Consider the following 23,211-nt stretch of genomic DNA (forward strand, 5'->3'; position numbering starts at 1 on the left):
TTCAGAGGAAAACAGAAACCAGACAATGATTACTTGTATATATTACTTTAATATAGCAATTCCTCAATTAATAGACATCCCCTCATCTAATTTTTTGTGACTAGTTCATCATCCCTCATCTACTTTGCCATTATGAAAAGTTTTCTCTATTTTTCCACATTCCCTTCAACATTTGTTATTTTTCTTTTCTACCTCTCTTACTCAGTCTGATAGGTGTAAAATAGGTGTTAGCATTGTTTTAATTTGCATTCTCTAATTATTAGTAATTTAAAAGTATTATTATTATTTTTTATTATTATTATTAAAAGTATTTCATCTTCCTTTGAAAACTGTTCATATCTTCTTGACCATTTATCAATTGGGGAATGGGTCTTAATATTATAAATTTGGTTTAGTTCCCTATATTTTTGAGAAATGAGACGTTTACCAGAGAAATGTGCTAAAAATGTTTTCCTACCTTCCTACTTTTGTTCTAATTTTAGTTGCATTTGTTTTATTTTTGCAAAAACTTTTCAACTTTACATAATCAAATTTTACCTCCCATAAACTTTCAATTTCATATTTGGTCATGATATATCACTTTTTTTTAGGTTTTTTTTTGTAAGGCAAATGGGGTTAAGTGGCTTACCCAAGGCCATACAGCTAGGTAATTATTAAGAGTCTGAGACCAGATTTGAACCCAGGTACTCCTGACTCCAGGGCCAGTGCTTTGTACCTAGCCACCCCGATATATCACTTTAAAATTTTTTTTTATTTTGAGTTTTCAACTTTTACCCTAATTTCCCTTCCTTCCCCCCCCCCCAAAAGGCAGTCTGTCAGTCTTCTAATATTTCTATGGTATACACTGATCCAAGTTGAATGTAATAAGAGAGAAATCATATCCTCAAGGAAGAAAAATAAAGTATAAGAGTTAGCAGAATTACATAGTAAGAAAATGGGCTTTTTCCCCCTTAAATGAAAGGTAATAGTCTTTGGTCTTTTTTTCAAGCTCCCCAATTCTTTCTCTGGATCCAAATGGTATTCTTCATCACAGAATTGTCCTTGATTGTTGCACTGATGGAACGAGCAAGTCCATCAAGGTTGGTCATCACCCCCATATTGCTGTTAGGGTGCACAATGTTCTGATTCTGCTCATCTTGCTCAGCATCAGTTCATGCAAATCCTTCCAGGGTTACCCGAATTCCCACCCTTCCTGGTTTCTTTCTTTTTTTTGAAAGTGAACTTTAATTTATTATTACTATTATTACAATAATTTTGTTATAAGAGTAAACATAAACCCCCCTCCCTGCCCCCAAGAAAGTGAGAAACCTCAAGAATAATGAGAGAGAGAAAAAAAATGTACTTGATGATCCAGCAATACCACTACTGGGTCTGGGTCTATACCCTGAAGAGATGATGAAAAAGGGTAAAAACCATCACCTGTACAAAAAAATTCATAGCAGCCCTGTTTGTGGTGGCAAAGAATTGGAAATCAAGTAAATGTCCTTCAATCGGGGAATGGCTTAGCAAACTGTGGTATGTGTATGTCTGTTGTTCTATTAGAAACCAGGAGGGATGGGAATTCAGGGAAACCTGGAGGGATTTGCATAAATTGATGCTGAGCGAGATGAGCAGAACCAGAAAAACACTGTATACCCTAACGGCAACATGGGGATGATGTTTAACCTTGGATTTGCTCTTCCATTAGTGCAACAATCGGGTACAATTTTGGGCTGTCTGCAATGGAGAATACCATCTGTATCCAGATAAAGAGCCATGGAGGTTGAACAAAGTTCAAGGACTATTCCCTTTAATTTAGGAAAAAAACAGATATCTTATTGTCTGATCTTGTTTTCTCTTATACTTTTTGTTTCTTCCTTAAGGATATGATTTCTCTCTCATCACACTCAATTTGGATCAATGTACAACATGGAAACAAAATAAAGACTGACACATTGCTTTCCGTGGGGGTGGGGGAAGGGAAGTAAGATTGGGAGAAAAATTGTAAAACTCAAAACTCAAAATCTTCAAAAAAAATGTACTTGAGTCTGTGTTCAAATTCCAATGGCTCTGTCTCTGGGGTGAGTTGCCTTCTTAATTGTAAGTCCACCAGAGAAGTTGCTTCAATATTTTCCCCACAGTTGCTATTACTAGCTGTACCTCCACTCTATTCCTCCCCACTCTCATTTATTCTATTCTCTCTCTTCTTTCATCCTGGCCCTATCCAAAAGTGTGTTGCGTCTGAGTACCCTCTCCCTCAATCTTCCTTCTCTTCTATCACCTATTCCCCCCTTCCCTCCCCCCCATTCCCCCTTATCCCATCCCTTTCTTTCTCTAGGGTAAGATAGATTTCCTCACCCTACTAAGTATGTATATTATTTTCTCTCTAAGCCATTTTTTTAATTAAAGATTTTATTTATTTTGAGTTTTACAATTTTTCCCCCAATCTTGCTTCCCTCCCCCAACTCCCCCACAGAAAGCAATTTGTCAGTCTTTACATTGTTTCCATGTTGTACCTTGATACAGAGTGTGAAGAAAAAGAAATCATATCCTTAAGAAACATAAAATATAAGAGATAACAAAATAAGACAATAAGATATCAGTTGTTTTCCCTAAATTAAAGGGAATAGTCCTTGAACTTTGTTCAAATTCCACGGTTCTTTCTCTGTATCTAGATGGTATTCTCCATTGCAGATAGCCCCAAATTGTCCCTGATTGTTTCACTGATGGAATGAGCGAGTCCATCAAGGTTGCTCATCACCCCCATGTTGCTGTTAGGGTGTACAGTGTTTTTCTGGTTCTGCTCATCTCACTCAGCATCAGTTCTGAGCCATTTCTGATGAGAATGAAGGCTCATTCATTCTCCCTTGTCTTCCCCCTTTACACTTCATTGAAAAAGCTTTTTTATTTTGACTCTTATGTGAAATTTCTTAGCTTCTTCATCTCCTTTCCCTTCCTCCCAGTACTTTCCTTTATCACCCATTAACCCCATCTTTTTATTATATTATACCATTATATTCCACTCCTTCCTCTGTCCTGTCTATATATGCTCCTTCAAACAGCTCTTATAAATGAGAAAGTTCATATGAGTTATTAATATCTTCATCCCATGCAGGAATACAAACAGTTCAACATCATTAAGTTCCTCATAGTTAGTCCTTCTCATTCCCCCCCCCCCCCCCCCCCCCATGGTTCACCAGAGTCCTGTACTTGGAGATCAAACTTTCTTCAGCTCTGGTTGTTTCAATAGGAAAGTTTGAAAGTCCCCTGTTTCATTGAAAGTCCATCTTTTCCCCTGAATGAGGATGTTCAGTTTTTCTGGGTAGTTGATTCTCACTTGTAAACCAAGATCTTTTGCCTTCCAGAATATCATATTCCAATCCCTATGAGCCCTTAATGTCGATTCTGCCAGATCCTGTGTAATCCTGACTATGGAGCCTTGGTACTTGAATTATTTGTTTCTGGCAGCTTTTAGAATTTTCTCTTTGAATTGGAAGTTTGGTAATTTGGCTATAATATTCCTGGAAGTTTTTCTTTTGGGATCTCTTTCAGGATGTGACCAGTGAATTCCTTCAATTTCTATTTTACCTTCTGCTTCTAGGATCTCAGGGCAATTTTGCTGTATTATTTCTTGAAAAATGAAGTGTAGGCTCTTTTCCCAATCTTGGCTTTCAAATAGCCCACTTTTTAAATTATTTTTCTGGATCTGTTTTTGAGGTTGGTTGTTTTTCCAGTGAGATATTTCACATTTTCTTCTAACTTTTGGCTTTTGCAGGGGGGAAGAGTTTTATTTCTTCCTTATTTCTTGCAAAGTCATCAGCTTCCTTTATAAAGTTCCATTCTGCATTTGAAGGAGTTATTTTCTTCAGAGAGCTTTTTTATCTCCTTTTCCAGCTGACCAATTCTGCTTTTTGAGGCAATTCTTCTCATTTGTCTTTTGTTTTGCTTTTTCCATTAGGCCTAAACTGGTTTTTAACATATTATTTTCTTCAGCATTTTTTGTATTTCTATCATCAAGTTGTTGATTTGGTTTTCATGATTTTTCTGCATCACTCTCATTTTTCCTCCCAATTTTTCCTCCACTTCCTTTAATTACTTTTCAAAGTCTTTTTTGAGCTCCTCCATAGTCTGAACCCATTTTCTGTTTCTCTTGGAGGTTTTGGATACAGAAGATTCAATTTTGTCATCATCTGAGTATGTGTTTTGATCTTCCATGGGACTAAACAGCTAGTTTCCAGGGTCAAACAGCTAGTAAATATCTTGGGACAGATTTAAACTCACAAAAATAACTTCCTATCTTAAGGCCCAACACTCTTTGCCACATAACTGTCCTCAAAAAGGAAGTACCATTACTAAATTGTCAGAGATGGGTGTGATCAACCATACTTGAGGGTCAACCCCCTTTCCCCAGCTACATCTAATCATAAAGCTTGCCAACTACCTGACCTTTGTCTCCTTTCCAGGTTCAGTAAAAATAGTCTTTTTCCTCCCTTTGGATTGATTTGCATAATTGTGGAGGTCAGTTGGGCCCACTTTATTAATGGTTATATGAGTCATTGCTTTTGGTTTTTTTTTTGTTTTTTAGATTTTTGCAAGGCAAATGGGGTTAAGTGGCTTGCCCAAGACCACACAGTTAGTTAATTATTAAGTGTCTGAGGCTGGATTTGAACTCAGGTACTCCTGACTCCAGGGCCAGGACTGGTGCTCTATCCACTGTGCCACCTAGATGCCCCCTATATGAGTCACTGTTAATAAACTTTTATCTTGCCTGAAAAAAAGTCTGAATTTACCTGTTTCATTTTATTTGCCATGTCCTGGAGAATAATTTGGAACTATGTACAAAGAGCTATAAAACTGTGTCTATCCTACAGACTCAACAATATTGCTACTATACTACAAAGAGATTAAAGAAAAAAGAAAAGAACCTATACTATTTAAAAAATATATTTCCATCTGCTATTTTCATGGTGGCAAAGAATTAGAAACTGAGAAGATGGCCATCATTTAAGCAATGACTGAACAAGTTATGATGGAATACTATTGTGCTGTAAGAAATGAGGATGGTTTAAGAAAGATCTGAAAAGACTGATAAAAAGTGAAGGGAAAAGAACTGGAGAGCAACGTACATGGTAACAGCAATGTAATAATAATAATAATGATAATGATAATGATAATAATACTAATAATAATAATAACAATAATAATAATAATAATAATAATAATAATAATATACTGTAAAAGACTTAGCAACTCTGATCAATATAATGATCCACAAAAATGATGATGTAAAATGCTATCTAACTGCAGACCAAGAACTGATGGTCTCCAAAAAAAAAAAAGAAAAAAAGAAAAGTTTCCTATGCTTTCTATTATTTTTAACAGACATGTATATTGTATTCTATCAAAACTTTTTTCTTCATCTTATTGAAATAATTGTCTGGTTTTTATTGTTTTTGTTTGTGATACAGTTAGTTAGGCTTTATCATTTTCCTAATATTGAATAAACCCTGAATTCCTGGTATAAATTTAGTCTGGTAGTAATATCTTTGTGATATGTTGTTTTACTGTCCTTGTTAGTATTTTATTTAATTTTTTGCATCAATATTCTTTAGGGAAATTTGGTTTTTATTTTCCTTTACTTTTTGTTTCTTCCTGGTATAGATATTAAAACCATATTCTGTATCAGAAGGAATTAGGACTTTTCCTATTTTAGCAAACATTTTATGTAGTATTTGAATTAAATGTTAAGTGTTTGGTAGAATTCACTTATAAATTCATCTCCAGCGTTTTTTTTTCTCTTCAGTAACTTGTTTATGGCTTGTTCAATTTCTTTTTCTAAAATAGGGTTATTTAGGGATTTTATTTACTTTTTTGTAGATTTCAGCAATTTGTATTTTGTAAATATTCCTCTATTTCATGAAGATTATCAGTTTTATTAACATATAGTTGAGCAAAATAGCTCTTCATAATTTATTTTTTAGATTTTTCAAGGCAATGGGGTTAAGTGGCTTGCCCAAGGGCCACATGACTAGGTAATTATTAAGTGTTTGAGGTCGGATTTGAACCCAGGTACTCCTGACTCCAAGGCTGGTGCTCTATCCACTGCGCCACCTAGCCACCCCCTCTTTGTAATTGTTTTATTTCATCTTCATTGCTTGTGAATTCTTCATTTTCATTTTTGACACTGTTAATTTAATTTTTATCTTTCTTTTAAAAAAATTAAATTAGTCAATGTCTAGGAGTGCGAGTTTTATTGATTAGTTCAATGTATTTTTTACTTTCTATTTTAACTTTTATTTAGATTTTCAAATTAGGAGATTTTTTATTCTTGTTTTTCTATGTTTTATTTTTTTGGTTGCTCACACAATTAATTGAATTTTCTCTCTTTTACAGATGTAAATATTTAGAAATATAAATTGTCCCCTGCTTTGGTTGTATTATATAAAATTTGATACATTATCTCACAATCATTATTTCTGTTTAGTTATTTTTCAGTTGTGTTTGATGCTTCATGATCCCATCTGGGGCTTTCTTGACAAGGAAACTAGAGTAGTTTGCCATTTCCTTTTGTTAGCTCATTTTAAAGATGAGGAAACTGAAGCAAACAATGTCAAATGACTCACACTAACTGGTAAGTGTCTGAGGTCAGATTTGAACTTATGAAGATGAGTTTTCCTGACTTTAGGCTTACCACTGTGCCATCTAGCTGTTGTCATTGTTAAATTTTTGTTTCTATGACTTGTTCTTTGACTCATTGGTTTTTTAGGAATAGGATATTTAGTTTTCAATTCATTTTTAAGCTATACTCTAAAGGTCCTTTATTGAATGTAATTTTATGTAATTATGATCAGAAAATATGAATTTAATATTTCTGCTTTTCTGAATTCCTTTGTGGTTATTAAATTTTAATTCAGTATCAGTTTTTTGTAATGATACCATGCATAGCTAAGAAATGGGCATTCTGCTTTCTATTCCAATTCAATATTCTTCCAAGTTCTATCACATTTCAGTTTTCTAAAATTTTACTTATCTCCTTAACTCCTGTATTATTTATGATTAGATTTATCTAGTTCTGAGAAAAGAAATAAGGTCCCCAACTAGTAAAATTTTGTTGTTGATTTCTTCTTGTAACTCTACAATTTTTCATTCAAGAATTTAGATACTATGCCATTTAGGGCATATATATTCAATAATAATAATAATAATAATCCATGTCTATGATACCTTTTTAGCAAAAATCTATGATTATCTATTTAAAAAAAATTTTCCCCAATAACAAGTAAAAACAATTTTAACATGCATTAAAAAAAAGTTTTTAGGGGTGACTAGGTGGCGCAGTGGATAAAGCACTGGCCCTGGAGTCAGGAGGACCTGAGTTCAAATCTGTCCTCAGACACTTAATAATTACCTAGCTGTGTGGCCTTGGGCAAGTCACTTAATCACATTGCTTTGCAAAAACCTAAAAAAAATGTTTTTAGTTCCAAATTCTATCTGTTTCTCCAGTCCCTCCCTAGTCCCTGAGACAGTATGTAATCTAATATAGTTATACATGTATAATCATGTCATTTAGTGGAAGAAAACTTGAAGAGAAAGAAAGTTGTGATAGTTGTAAGTTGTTTTAATTTGAATATTTTTAATCACATAATATTAATCAAGCAAAACAAATTTCTCCATTGGTCATGTATTAAAAAAAAACAGATCTCTTTTCTGATGAGAGCTATGAATAGCATGGAATTGTGGTTCTTAAGCCTTTCAAATTTATTTGTCTTTACAATGTTGTAGTTAATGTATAAATTGTTCTCTTGGTTCTGCTCACTTCACTCTATACCATTTCTTATGAAGTCTTCCCAGGTTTCTTTGAAACTGTTCCTTTAATTTATTTATTTAGTTATTTATTGCAAGACAATGGAGTGATTTGCTCAGGGTCACACAGGTAATTATTAAGTGTCAGAAACTGAATTTGAACTCAGGTCCTCTTGACTCCAGGGCCAGTGCTCTATCTGCTGTGCCACCTAATTGCTCTGTTCCTTTTATCTATTGTAGCACAATAGTATTGCATTAGTCACACCACAATTTGTTAGCCATTTCCCAATTGATTAGTATCCTTTATCCCTGCCCCAGTTTTTCACCATAAAAAGAGCTGTATTACTTTTGTATACATGAGTTCTTTTCCTCTTTCTTTGATCTTTTTGGGGTATAGACCTAGTAGCAGTATTGCTAGTTAAAGAGTAAGCAGTTCCAACAACAGTATAATAATGTACCTATATTTCCATAAATCCCCCAGCAAATTTATTATTTCCTTCGTTTATTTATTTTGCTTATCTGTTGGGTGGAAAGTACAACTTCAGAGTTGCTTTAATTTGCACATAGTTATTAGTGTATTGGAACATTTTCTTCACATGTCTATTGTTGATAACTTTGATTTCTTCTCCTACAAGCTTTTTGTTCACATCCAATGACCATATATCTACCGAGAGTGCTATTAATTCTTGTAAATTTGAATCAGTTTCCCATACATCTTAGAAATGAGATCTTTATTAGAGAAATCTGCAAAATTTTTCTCCCAGCCTTCTTCCTTCCTTCTAATTTTAACTACATTGGTTATATGAAAAACTTAAAGATTTTACATCTTCAAAACTATTTTGTTTGTGATTTCCTGTTCACAGATGAAAGAAAGGTATTTTCATCCTTATTCCTCTTATGTTTTATGTTACCTTTCACTTTTTTCCACCCAACAAACACCACAAGGGACTAGCAATCTATTTTCCCCTGCCTATTTGCAATTTTTAGAGAGTAAATAGGTGCCTGTGAATACTCTCTCTTAACACTTTCACAAGAATGAAGGAAATAAGCCTTGTAAGTACAACAAATATTCTCAGTTCCCTTTGGGGTAGATGCTTGTATTATCATTTTATGGCTGAGGAAACTGAGGCAATCAAAGATGAAATGACTTTCCCAGTCACCTGGTTAGAAAGTGTCTAAGGCTGGACTAGAACTCCAGTCTTCTTGATTCCAGCCCCCCCCCCCAGTCAAGAAGATACGTCTCTTGCCAGTTTTCCTAAGATGATCATGTCATACATTTTGTAAATCCTAAATATTCTGCACATGTTATCTATCATTATCTTGGTATCCCAAGCTGTAAGACTGTGGGGATGATGGGAAGATGGAGATGGGTTTTGACATTTTTGATTTTTGAACAATAGCATGGCCAAGCAGACTGGGCTGGGCTAGTCTATAACAGGCAGAGATTTGGGGATTTGTCAGAGGAAAGAATGAAAATAACTATCTGAATGAGATGGAAGAATCTAGTTTAGGCCAGCAACTTTTCCTCACTTAGGGTCAGAATGTAGAGATAGAGAGAGCAAGGTAAAATAATTGCAATGAATAAGGAGCCAAATAGAAATATAAAAGCAGATTGTATAAACCACAGAAGAAACAACTGAACTAGACTTAGAACTGAGTAGTTGCTGAACCAAAACAAGAATGCAGTTTAGTAGACTACCTGTTTAGTGCCCTACCAATCAAAATTCCAAAAAATTACTATAATGAGTTAGAAAAAGTTATAAGTCAATTCATATAGAGAAATAAAAAGTGAATAATTTTCAGGGATTCAGTGAAAAAAAGTACAAAAGAAGGTGGCTCAGCCTTACCTGATCTAAAATTATATTATAAAGCATCAGTCATCAAAATTGTCTGGTATTGGCTAAGAAATAGATTGGTGAATCAGTGGAATAGACTAGGTGAAATAGCAAGAAAATATTATAGTAATCTGCTGTTTGATAAACCCAGAGAGTCCAGTTATTGGGATAAAAACTCTTTCTTTGATAAAAACTGCTGGGAAAATTGGAAGTTAGTAAGGAAGAAACTTAGATTAGACCAACACCTCACACCCTATACCAAGATAAGATCTAAATGGATGCAGGATTTAGATATAAAAAAACAATGCTATAAGCAAAGTAGAAGATCAAGGACTAGTTTACCTGTCAGATCTATGGAAAGGGAAGCAGTTAATGACTAAGGAAGAGATAATTTTGGTTACATTGAATTAAAAAGCTTTTTGCACAGACAAAACCACTGTAACCAAGATCAAAAGAAATTCAGTAAACTGGGAAACAATCTTTACAACTAATATTTATGACAAAGGACTCATTTCTAAAAGATACAGAGAACTGAGTCAAATTCTTTTTTAAAAAAGCTATTCCCTTGGGGCGGCTAGGTGGTGCAGTGGATAGAGCACTGGCCTTAGAGTCAGGAGTACTTGAGTTTAAATCTGGCCTCAGACACTTAATAAATAATTACCTAGCCCTGTGGCCTTGGGCAAGTCATTTAACCCCATTGCCTTGAAAAATCTAAAAAAAAAGCCATCCCCCAATTGACAAATGGTCAAAGGAGATGCAAAGGCAATTTACAGAGGAGATCAAAGCAATCCACAGTCATATGAAAAATTGATCTAAATCATTACTTTTTAGAGAAATGCAAATTAAAGCTTCTCTGAGATACCACCTCACACCTCTCAGACTGGCCAATATGACCAGAAAGGATAATGATCATTATTGGAAGGATTGTGGGAAATCTGGCACACTATTGCATCGTTTGTGGAGCTGTGTACTTATCCAAAGGGCAACAAAAATGTGCATACCCTTTGATCCAGCAATACCACTACTGGGTCTATACCTTGAAGAAATGATGAAAAAGGGTAAAAACATCACTTGAACAAAAATATTCATAACAGCCCTGTTTGTGGTGGCAAAGAATTGGAAATCAAGTAAATATCCTTCAATTGGGGAATGGCTTAGCAGACTGTGGTATATGTATGTCATGGAACACTATTTTTTTTTTTTGCAAGGCAATGGGGTTAAGTGGCTTGCCCAAGGCCACACAGCTAGGTAATTATTAAGTGTCTGAGCCTGGATTTGAACCCAGGTGCTCCTGACTCCAAGGCCAGTGCTTTATCCACTACCCCACCTAGCCACCCCAAACACTATTGTTCTATTAGAAACCAGGAGGGATGGGAACTCAGGGAAGCCTGGCAGGATTTGCATGAACTGATGCTGAGTGAGATGAGCAGAACCAGAACACTGTACACCCTAACAGCAACTTGGGAGTGATGATCAACCTTGATGGACTTGCTCATTCCATCAGTGCAACAATCAGGGACAATTTGGAGCTGAATGCAATGGAGAATACCATCTGTATCTAAAGAAAGAATTGTGGAGTTTGAACAAAGACCCAGGACTATTACCTTTAATTTAGGGGGGAAAACCCTGATGTCTTATTGTCTGATCTTGTTTTTTTTTGTTTTTTTTTTTTTAGGATTTTGCAAGGCAATGGGGTTAAGTGGCTTGCCCAAGGCCACACGGCTAGGTAATTATTAAGTGTCTGAGACCGGATTTGAACCCAGGTAACTCCTGACTTCAGGGCTGGTGCTCTATCCACTGTACCACCTAGCCACCCATCTTGCTATCTCATATACTTGATATTTCTTCCTTAAGGATATGATTTCTCTCTCACATCACATACAATTTAGATCAATGTATACCATGGAAACAATGTAAAGACCGACAAATTACCCTCTGTGGGGGTGGGGGAGGGAAGTAAGATCAGGGGAAAAATTGTAATTCAAAATAAATAAAATCTTTATAAAAAAAATGAATGCAGTTTAGGCGATTGGGAACAACACAGGTAGGTTAAGGGAGCAAAAAAGTCAGGGTAGAGGAGCAGCTGTTGGGAAAGCTCTGCTGACCAAGGCCCTGGGAAAATATCTGAATATTCAGTAGGATATTCTATTTTCCTGTCTTTGACATTTCAGACTATAACGTTCCTGTGAACTCTGTGGAAACATATCAGGATGGACAGGTCTCTCCCTCTTCCTTAATGAGCTAGGCCTCTAAGCCCCATATTCCCTATGACAGCATATGTAAACATTCACACAAACTTATTTTTTTATTTTGAATTTTTTACAATTTTTCCCCAATCTTGCTTCCCTCCCCCCACCCGAAGACAATCTGTTAGTCTTTACATTGTTTCCATAGTCTACATTGATCTAAGTTGAATGTGATGAGAGAGAAATCATATCCTTAAGGAAGAAAAATAAGTATTGTGCCTGATTGTTGCACTAATGGTAGAGCAAGTCCATCAAGGTTGGTCATCACCCCCATGTTGCTGCTAGGGTGCACAATGTTCTGGTTCTTCTCATCTTGCTCAGCATCAGTCCATGCAAATCTTTCCAGGGTCCCCTGAATTCCAGTCCCTCCTGACTTCTAATAGAACAATAGTGTTCCATCACATACATATACCACATTTTGTTAAGCCATTCCCCAATTGAAGGACATTTACTTAATTTCCGATTCACAAGCTTATTTTTAAAAGTTATACTCCACTATCTTGGTAGCATGAGGGTAACCATGGCTTCCCATAACTCACACCACATGAGTTCTGGGTTTGTTTTTTTTTTTAGGTTTTTGCAAGGCAAATGGGGTTAAGTGTCTCGCCCAAGGCCACACAGCTAGGTAATTATTAAGTGTCTGAGACCGGATTTGAACCCAGGTACTCCTGACTCCAGGGCCAGTGCTTTATCCACTGTACCACCTAGCCACCCCACCACATGAGTTCTGAAAGACCCTCTTGTGCAAGAAAGGTCAATCCTATGTCAGGAGTGGACTAGCATGAAATGTCCCATCCAGATGATAAGTCTATCATCAGCTGGACACAGCTTGGAAGATTGAAATAATTCTACCCCCATCATCTATTTGGTAATTGTCCCTCTTTCCAAAAAAGTCAAAATAAGGCGAGTTTACTTTGAATTCATATCTAGGGACAATATTAGAGCATTGTCTTCTTTAAGACACAGCTATCCAGAGACAGAAGTCATATAACTCACAAATCTACCCTAGCTTGAATGTCTGAAATAGAATAAATAATGAGTATTATGGGTTGAAGAAAGTAAATAGTAAGGTCTGCCCAGAATGATTCCTAAAGGCTGAGTCTGAGGAGACTGCCCAGGCAAATCCCTGATTCCCTCACTTCTTAGAAGCTGTCCTAATTCTAATTGAACCCTTAGGAGTGTTTGTTCTAAACTAAGAGAGTCTCAAGAGATTTAAGATCACCTTCAAATCCTTGGGGTTATTTCATATCAGGTTTCTTTTACTATTCTCCTTGGTTTCTGATTTTTTAAGAACTTTTATTTCATCTCAAGCATCACAAGTACTAGAACAAGTTTTATTTCACTGAAAAATCCATATAAAAAACTAAATCTAGGATCCATGGAGAAAATATTTTACTGCATCTTAAATAAAATTTAACAGCTCTCTGTGAGGGAAAGAGAGAAGAAGGGAAGAAAACTGCTCATTCCACACTTCCTTAACTTCACATCCCCTTAATATCTATTTGGGTCTCAAAGGGTACAAGGGGGCCTGTGCAAACTTACAGGAAAGGCCTTACTAAAAATAGATTGAAATGTCTACTTGAGTCCCTAACTTCTAGACCTTTTATTGAAGAGTTGGAGAGTTGTCACAGTGGTTGTTTTTTAAAAAACATATAGACAATGATGAAGATTGTCAGTTCTGCATTGATTTTTTTCAACATCTCTTATACATAAGCAATAATATTTCAGATACAAAGAACAAAATACACATATCAAAAAATAGTCACATAAAAAAATTTCATTCCCTTGGTATCTGAGTTCTGCCACCTTGTTTACAGTCACAGATCATCTTGGTGAAGCCAGGACTAATTGGACAGTAGTGAGGTTAGGGTGTCCTATTTTTTGGTATTTTGGTCACATGCAATGTAGGCATGTTAAAGTAAATCAGAAATTAAAGAAGTGGTTTTGCTTATTTACCTAATCAAATGATTAGGACAGATGACTGGACATAAAAGAAGGTAGGCCATGAAATGAAGGCTGTATCCTAATTAGCTCAAGCTCTTCTCCAGAATATAGAAGAAGCTTTTGTAGGCTTTGAGCAATATCCTATAACCTTTGGGGGAGGGAAGATTCTGTGAAGTCCAGTGCCTATTAACCCCAGCCTGGTTGAGATTAGCATGGCTGTCATGGAACCATAGGAACATATATTCTCAATTTTGTTTTTCGTGCAAAATTCAAGTACCCAGGTTGTGATAGAGGGGAAAATACCAATTAAGTGGGATGAAAGGAAAGGGATTTTATAGGAAATAACTTTACACCAATTTTTTGACTTCAAAGAAACTCTTAAGGTGTCGCATTGGCCAGATGCCAGGGAGGGGGAAGACAGTCTGAGCAATAAACAATCATATCACTAGCTCTTGCTAGTCATACAGAAGCATTCCTCATTGGTACCTTCAGTAACTCTGTTCCTTTTAGATCTATTCCACCTGATCAAGAACTAGCAAGCACAGTTGTAGCTCTGTTAATTTATCCTTGGAAGTAATTTCAAGGTAGTTGTTTGGATATTTGCCAACCTGTATATCCAGCTATACCTTTAATTTACCACCTGAAAAAATGGCCATTCGTGTAGAATTGGAGAGCAGGCCAATCTGGTGGTTGGTCATATGGGGAGTGGGAGGTAATCTGAATCATACTGCTTCTGAATCATCCTGCTATGATAACACCAACTTTCCAACTGACTTTCACTTCCACATGCATCCCCAGCCCTAAAGTGGAAGGCAGGAAGGTCTCCAGCAAGTCCCCCAGGACACCAGTCCCAAAGGGTCTAGAAAGGGAACTAGATTTCCATGGAGTATAGGCAAGCTTAGAGAAGGATCTCCTACTGGGGCCAGTAAGGAGGTGTCTAGGAACCAGAGTCAGGGCTGCACTTAGCCCAGTTCTGGACTGGGGATGGGGGTAGTGGAAGATGAAGAAGGAGATCCACTCTGGAGCAGGGACTGGTGCCAATGGTTGGTTTCTTTCAGAGTTCCTTTCAGGTCAGAGTCTGGGCCTGTGCTGGGAAAGAGAGTCCCCACACTACCTCAGTGCTAATCTATAACCAGGGTCTCAAAGAACATTTCTTTGATGAAGAAGCATTCCTTAGTCTCTCCCAGGTGAAACAAAAGCCCCTGCCCTGAGGCCAAGGTCAACCAGAGCAGAAGCAGCAGCACCTAGTCATATTGCAGCTTGCAGTTGCCTGGCCCAAACACCTGCCATCACTCAAAAAACAGATTTACTATGGTTCTATTAGATAAAAAATCCTAAATGCCCATATTAAAACCTCTTTGTTTTCTGTGAAATGACCTCAATTCTTTGAATAGAGGGTGAATCCTAGTAGGTACTATATAGGATTATAGGAAAAAATAATCTTTATTGAGAAATATTCCAAGTTACTGAGACTTCTGCTTGATTCCAGTACATTTTATAGGAATTTTCTTAAAAGATTATTGACATTGCTCTTAAAGTCTGCCTTTTGGTATCTAGATTGTTAAGCAATCCCTTGAACTTGTCCTCTTGAGATGATATACTTTCCAGACACACTGGAAGCTCTGGATATGTCAAGAACAATCTTCCCTCTCCTTTTCCCAACTCAGCTGACATAATTTGTTGTTCATACCCCAAGCTGGACTGTGTCCTTGGAAGTAAACAAGAACCAGTCTGAGGACATCAGACTAAGAAACTGCTTTTGCTCAGATGAGGCCCTTGCAGTTAGTCTAGCATGCTACTTTTTTGCATCTTTTTTCCTCTCCGAAGACTTCCCTTTTTCCTTGTAATTTAAATATCAACCAAGTCTTTCCCCATACTGCTGGGCATCTTACTTAGGAAAGAATTTCGACATGCATGTGCCTTTCTCTTGTAATAAATGTATTTGCAATGCATTATCTCATGGTTTTGTGCTATTGTTTTTGATTAACAAGGGTAAGACTCAAATGTCCTAAAAGTTCCATGGGCTTTAATATAAATGAACGATCGTTTAATATCTTGCTTTCCTCTAAAGCTAGGGCAGGGCTTTACAGGGAAAGAAAGAAACCTATGTAGTTCAGGGCATTTATTTATTTATTTGACTTGCTAGATCCTCATTATTATCATCAGGGCATCAAATCCATTAAGGTTCCATTAGATTTTGTTTGCCCAAGAAATTCTTCTCTGTTAGTAAACAGTTCTACAAAAAGAAATCCTTTTTTGTCAATTAAGAGAAAGAAAAGTCTTAATTGGACCTCAAATACTCAAAACTGGAAGACTCTAGGCCTATTATAATGTATTATTGAATTCAATAAAAGAGAACAAAGACTTGATGAAATTCATTCTTGCCCATTAAATGACTTTTCCATAATAAATGTTTTCTCCTTATATCCAGACTAGATATTTGTTGATTAATTAGGACAAACTGAAAAGGTACTCCCAAAACAGGAAAAGACTTTTTATGCATTTACACTTGGGCCTTTTTATTAGACTGCATTTTTCAAATCACATATTTCAGATCCTTAGGTTTAAGATTTTTTTTTTGCTTTATCTTTTTTTTTCTGGTTTCTTTTGCCAAGTTTATAATAGTCCTTTTCCAGTCCTCATACTAATCAACTAATCAATAAATACACATTTTTAAAGAATCTATTGTGTGCCAGACACTATTTTAAACACCAGGGATACAAAGAAGCTTAAAATCTAATGGGGGAGACAACATGCAATATATATATATATATATATATATATATATATATATATATATATATATATATATACACACACACACACAAAACAAATTATATAGAATTTAGGTAGAAAATAACAGAGGTACTAGAGACACTAGAATTAATAGGAATTAAGGAAAACTTACAGTATAAGATGGGGTTTTCATTGGAATTTAAAGGAAACCAGGGAGGTCAGTAGGCAGAGGAGGAGAAAATTCTAGACAAGTCAGTGAAAATGCCCAGGTGGAGAGATGGAGTGGTATCTTTTTTTTATTTGTTGGAACAGCTAGGAGGCCCATGTCACTAAATCAAAGAGCAAATATCATTAAGTGTCACTGGAAAATAGAATGGTGATGGTGTTTGTCCTTCATTCTTGAAAAAGACCATGACATCAGGGAGGTGTTGCCATGACAAGCACATGAATTAGCTTTGAGTGAGGAGGATGCTGTGCTAAGTCACCAGACTCACTTTGTCTTCCAGAGCCAACTGGGTCCAGTGGCCAGATATAAATCAAGACAATTGGAGATGGTACTGGATGCCAGGCAATCAGGGTTAAGTGACTTACCCAACATCACACAGCTAGTTAAGTGGCAAATGTCTGAGGCTAGATTCGAACTCCTTTTCTCCTGACTTCAAGACCGGTGCTCTATCCACTGCACCACCTAGCAGCCAATGCTACAAGGTTAAGAATGCCAAGCAGAGTATTTTGCATTTGATTTTGGAGCCACTACAGAACCACTAGAGTTTATTGAATAGTGAAGTGATATAATTAGACCTGCATTCATCCAAAAATCATGCATAGTTCTTAATCTACTCCCTAATGGCAAACTGGCCCTAGCTGCAGCAAGAAATTTTGTCCCGATAAGCATCAGCTTTTTCATCAAGCTCCTATCTGAAGTAGGAGAAACATTGGAAAGAAAAATGTGTTTTATAATCTCCCTCCTCATTAACCACATACCTTACAATAATATTGATGTCACCCTCCCCCCCAATCCCATTGTTCAAGGTCTGAAAGGAAGTCAATCAACTTTTAGTAAAGCACCTTGCCCCTTTCTGGCAAAGACTCTGTGTATTCCTGCCCCCACGCACAAAACAAGCCTCTACTTAGCTCCATCAACATATACCTTAATTATTTCATCTACCTGCCCCTTTAAAAGCTCACTCACTCCTCAATTGAGCTGCAGGTCTTCCCTTGGAGGGCAACTCACTTTGGGAGAATGTGATCTCCCAAATAATCTCTCACACCCCCTAATACTGATCTTTATTGTCTATATCTTGGTTGTTTGACTTTCTTTTAGAGGACAGCCTGCTCTGGGGAAGCATGACTCCCCAAACGGCCTCTTATACCCTTATTTTCCTTCTTTATTACTTATCCCCTGCTTGCCCATCTTCCTTTGGGAGGTCAGTCTGCTTTGGGGAGGGGGAGCATGATCCCCCAAAATAACTTATTGAGCCCCTATACCTTTCTTTAACTACTTATTCTCTGATTGCTCAGTTTCCTTTGGGAGGCAGCCCCTTCCAATGGAGTGTCATCCCCCAAACAATCTCTCACACCCTTATTATCCTTCCTTAGTCCTTACACTGATGGCTTGTCTTGTGATGAAGCTAGCTCACTCTTGGGGAGTGTGATTGATTCCTCAGGTAAACTTCTTATGCTACTATAGCTTTCCTTACTGCTTATCCTCTCATAGATCTTTCTCATTTAGCTTCTGCTAACCATAGCAATACTTAAATAAACTTTGTTTCTAAAATTTCTTCTGGGTCAGAGTTGATCTTTTACACGAATTCTTTCATGTTCTGTCGGAACTTTTAGCCAACTACATTTTTCTCCGGCATCATGACTATTAGAGTAAGTAACTCACCTTTGTGTGGGACACCCAATTAATTAAATGAGAGACTTCTCAAGGTAGAAACAAAAAGCAGTTTTATTCAATTTCTGCAGAAATAGGGAATCACCTCCACCAGCAAGTCTGGAAGAGTGAGGTGAAATGGGAGAAGCAAGACAGATTTTTATACACTATGATAAAATAAGTTTGATTGCATTACCTTATTCCACATCCTGTCCCCCTCTACTGTCAGGGGCTCACCTGTCAGGGTCTTTCTGCCCTCAGGATGCAGGAAATTACAATTGCTGGTGAGGTCAGATGTGACCTGGGGTAATTCTTTCTCAATGGCATATTGGTGGGGGGGGGGGGGGGATAAGCTGTGCAGATAAGACCTTTACAATATCCTCAGGAAGGGGGAATGGGCCATTTTACAATATTTCTTGACACAGAACAGAGGTCACTTTCTCCAGACCCTGAGGAGTCTTCACTCAGCAATTTATCCCTTTCACCTTTATGCTTCTGGATGATGAAGCAATGCTATCTGGAAAGAGGGAGAACTTTTCAGTCCAGTGAGGTTTCAGAAACAACTTCCAAAAAGATATAGCCCAATTGTATTGGATTGCTTTTAGACAGTTCCATTTGAACTGTAGGTCTTCCTTATTCCACCCACAGCCTAACAGTCTCTGGACCTTTTTATGTCTTTGCCCCCTCAGAGGCAAAAATATTTTAAGGAAATGACAAGTTTCATTCCTTTGGGGAAGTTTTTTTCCTCCTCTGCATAGTTTGAACAACTTCTTCCCAGAAAGAGCTTAAAAGAGCAGTGGGTGGGATTGTTGGAAGGTCATTTGCTTTGTAATGTCATGGTAGAACTGAAACTGCCTCTGCCCTGTTTCAAGATGAAGATTTTTAAAAGAATATTCTATGAGCTACCATAAAATAAAGGGGCAGCCCCTCAGCAGAGTCCTCTAAGAGGCCAAAGATTTGATATTCTTTCTCAATACCTGTCATGAGATTCCCAGAGAAAGAGATACTCTAGTTCATGGATCAGCAATTCCATGGATAGTAATGGTGAGTCTTGGAACTGGAACAAATTGCATTCAAGATAATAGTGGCCTCTCAGCTACCTTAGAACACAAATAGCTCCAAACCATGACGTTCAGTGAATGTACAGAAAATGCCATTGCTTATCTAATGTTCCTTGCCCTCATTAGTTGTCCCTGTCTTCCATAGATCTTTTGTGGGAGAAATTGGTGCCACCAATAAAGATTGAAGAACTCTTGTGAAAATGAAAGAACTAGCCCTGGAATTGAGATATCTCAAGATTTTTTTAATTCTGTAAGCCTGCAAAGTTCACAGATTAAAACCTTTTTTCCTGGAGAGAAAGCAAGTGACTTGAGATGCCTATGAGTAAGAAAGAAAGGACAAACAGCCATAAGAGAAGAGAGGCCATAGTTCTCCAACCACGGGAACTCGTAGTGCTAGCTTAGAGAGACAAAAATGGCCATCTTGCAAAGGGGAGGAAAGAAGAGGGCTTCTCTTCCCGGACCCCTCACTTAAATGCATTTCCACAGTGAATTGGACAAGGGTGGCACTTGGGGAGTGGTTTAGCACCTGGCTCCAGGTACTCTCCAATACGCAGGCCACAGGGGCACCCCTCCGAGAAGTGACCAAGACAGCATTCATTGCACATGGGTAATGTTCTATGCACTAATCTTTCCTGTCCCAAAGGGCATGACCTTTAAGTCCAACATAAGTTATTTCCTGTCTTCCTGCAGAAGATCCACTGAAATGTCAAAATTTGGCATACTTACCATCACATGAAGCAGAATTCACTTCTGGCCTTTCTCTTCCATTTCTATCAGTCCATCTGGGTCTGTTAAGGTTTTTTTTTTGTCCTTTTTGCTATTCCTAGACACCCCCCCCCCCCCCACACACACACATAACTACACATGCAGTTGGGTACAGAAATACATTTCATTCAGTATAGGGAAAGAAGAATGAAAAGTCCAAGAAACAAGAGTTTCTGGGTAATAAATAATCAATCAATAAAGGAAATTGAACTAATCAGTATTATATTAGGCAGACATATTAAGCAATACTTAGAAAGGAAAAAATTAAAATGAAAATGTTTGTAATCTCTCCAATGTAATAATAGATGAAATTTTACTTTAAAAGGAGCAAAAAAAGGAATAAATAAATGATAGTTAATTTCCCCCAGGAGAAAGCAAAAAGATATTTTAAAAAAAATTTAGTAGAAGATATCCTCATGTAAACAGATTTTCGAAAGCCCTGTTTATTCAAGGCTGTTTTTTTCTCAAAACACTTTTTGAGCTGCCTCAGGTGGAAATAGCAAAAATCTGGTCTGGCCCCATCCTCAGAATGTTTGTAGTCAGGTCTTTCCAAACATTCTCTTTTTTCTTCTCATTATAACTTCCTCTATAATGGTTGCCTTAATTGCACCCCTCAAAGAAAGATGTTTGCAATCATACATGGAAGGGAAAACAATGAAGAGAAAATGATTGGAAAGTGTTTAATATCACCTTCCACTTTCTACCTTCTAACTCCCCCATTCAACCACTGTTGTTTTTAGTTAGTTAGAGATAAGACCTGAATCCATATTTGCCTCCCTTTGTAAGATTTATAATATAGAAAAATCAATATCAATAAGATTATTTTTATTTCTAAACCTCTGTGCCTTTCACTTTCATCACTTATATCTTGCCCCATTGGCTTTATGTTATTTTGCAGTTACTACAAGAAACTCACAAATCATAATAATTATGATTGTTGAGATTTTTTCCTTTATTAGTGATAAGCAAAAGAGGAATTTTGAGCAAATTTTAAAGAATAAGGCTAATTTTAAAACAGAATTATTCTGGGAAGAGGATTATGGGAAGGTGGTGGAATAAGGCAAGAAATTACCTGATCTTCCCAAGTTTTGCTCCAATTAACTTAAAAAAATGCCTCAAATAGAATTTTAGGGCAGAAATAATAAAAAGTCAGAGTAAAGAAGTTGTCCAACTTAAGACAATTTAAAAGGCCATTAGGAAAAGCTTGACCTATTTATAGTCAATGAATGTGGTAGCAGAGGGGTGGGGCTCTGCTTGTGGTTACTAAACAGAGAGGATTGATTATTATCAGTTGTAGGAGATCCCAGTACCTGGTTTCTGTCTGCTTGTGGTAGTGGGAGAATTGAGGTCAGTAGTACAGGGAGTAAGAGAGTTTTTGGGTGGAAGGGCCAGGTCAGAGCTTAAGGGTGGAAAGGAGTACTTGGGGTTACTTGTAGCTACTCATTAACCTGGTCTTGTATCATAACACAGTGGATGAACCAACAAATCAAAGATCCCTTCTATAGGACTCTGAAAATAACATGAAAAATCTGAAGCCTAAGACATTATTTCTAATTTTCTGGGAACAAAGTCTGACCCTAATATAAAGTTAACAGCCAAGAAGTAGACCATTAAAGATGAGTAATCAATAGAAAAGGAACCTGACTATAGATAATTACTATGATGATAGAGAACAGGGTTCAAACTTCCAAAGAGAGTTCTTAGAAGAACTTAAAGAGGACTTTTAAAATCAAATAAAAGAAATAGAGGAAAAATTGGGAAAAGAAAAAAAGATAAGTGCAAGAAAATCCAGAGAAATATGAACCAGAAGTCAAACAGCTGGAAAAAGAAATCCAAAACACTTAGCAAAGAAAATAGAATTAGGCAAGAGGAAGTTAATAACTTCATAAGAAATCAAGAAATAATAAAAATCAAAAGAATGGAAAACAGAAGAGAACATGAAATATATTATTGGAAAAATAATTGACCTGGAAAACAGATTGAGGAGAGATGATAGTATAAAGAATTGTTTGACTACCTGAATATCATAATTAAAAAATTAATCTATACATTGTTTTTCAAGAAACTAGTAAGGAAAATTACCCAGAAATTTTAGAACTAGAGGATAAAATAGATATAGAAAAAAAAATTTTTCAATCACTACCTGATAGAGATCCACAAATGAAAACTCAGAAGAACATTATAGCTAATGTTCAAATTCCCCCCAAGTCAAGAGGAAAATATTCCAAGCAAATATAAAAAAAAATTCAAAGACTGTGGAGCTACAGTCAGATTAACATAAGATTTAGCAATTTCTGCGTTAACAGTCCAAAAAACATGAAATATAATATACCAGGAGCAAAGGAGCTGGGTTTGAAACCAAGAATATATCCAGCAAAGTTCAGTATAAACCTGCAAAGGAAAAAATGAAATATAATGAATTAAAGGACTTTCATATATTCTTGAGGAAAATATATCTGAACAGAAAATTCAAATTTCAAATACAAGAATCAGGAGAAACATTAGAAAATAAACATGAAACACTAATCATAAGAGATTTAATGACTAAATTGTTTACTGTCTTATAAGGAGAAATGATATTTGTAGCTATTAACAATATTATTATTAGTTAAAAAGAGAATATATGAATTGAAATTTTTTTATTTCTATTTTACCCTCTAGTTCTAAAACTTCAGGATACTTTCCTTTACTAATTGTTTGAAATATAATGTTTAGAAGACTGGATTTAAATGAATTATGATGGGATGATCTTAAAAAATAGAAATAGGGGCGGCTAGGTGGTGTAGTGGATAAAGCACCGGCCTTGGAGTCAGGAGTACCTGGGTTCAAATCCAGTCTCAGACACTTAATAATTACCTAGCTGTGTGGCCTTGGGCAAGCCACTTAACCCCCATTTGCCTTGCAAAAACTTAAAAAAAAAAGAAAAAAATAGAAATGGATAGGAAGAGATAAAATGGATCAAATTA

At 36.4% G+C, this 23,211-nt stretch overlaps 1 pseudogene; it reads right to left on the bottom strand.

The window, feature by feature from the left end:
- Positions 1-14,154: 14,154 nt before the first annotated feature.
- LOC141502899 (transmembrane emp24 domain-containing protein 4-like) lies at positions 14,155-15,097 on the bottom strand (annotated as a pseudogene).
- Positions 15,098-23,211: the final 8,114 nt, after the last annotated feature.

This window comes from Macrotis lagotis, chromosome X, assembly GCF_037893015.1.
Source record: "Macrotis lagotis isolate mMagLag1 chromosome X, bilby.v1.9.chrom.fasta, whole genome shotgun sequence".
Lineage (NCBI taxonomy): Eukaryota > Metazoa > Chordata > Mammalia > Peramelemorphia > Peramelidae > Macrotis > Macrotis lagotis.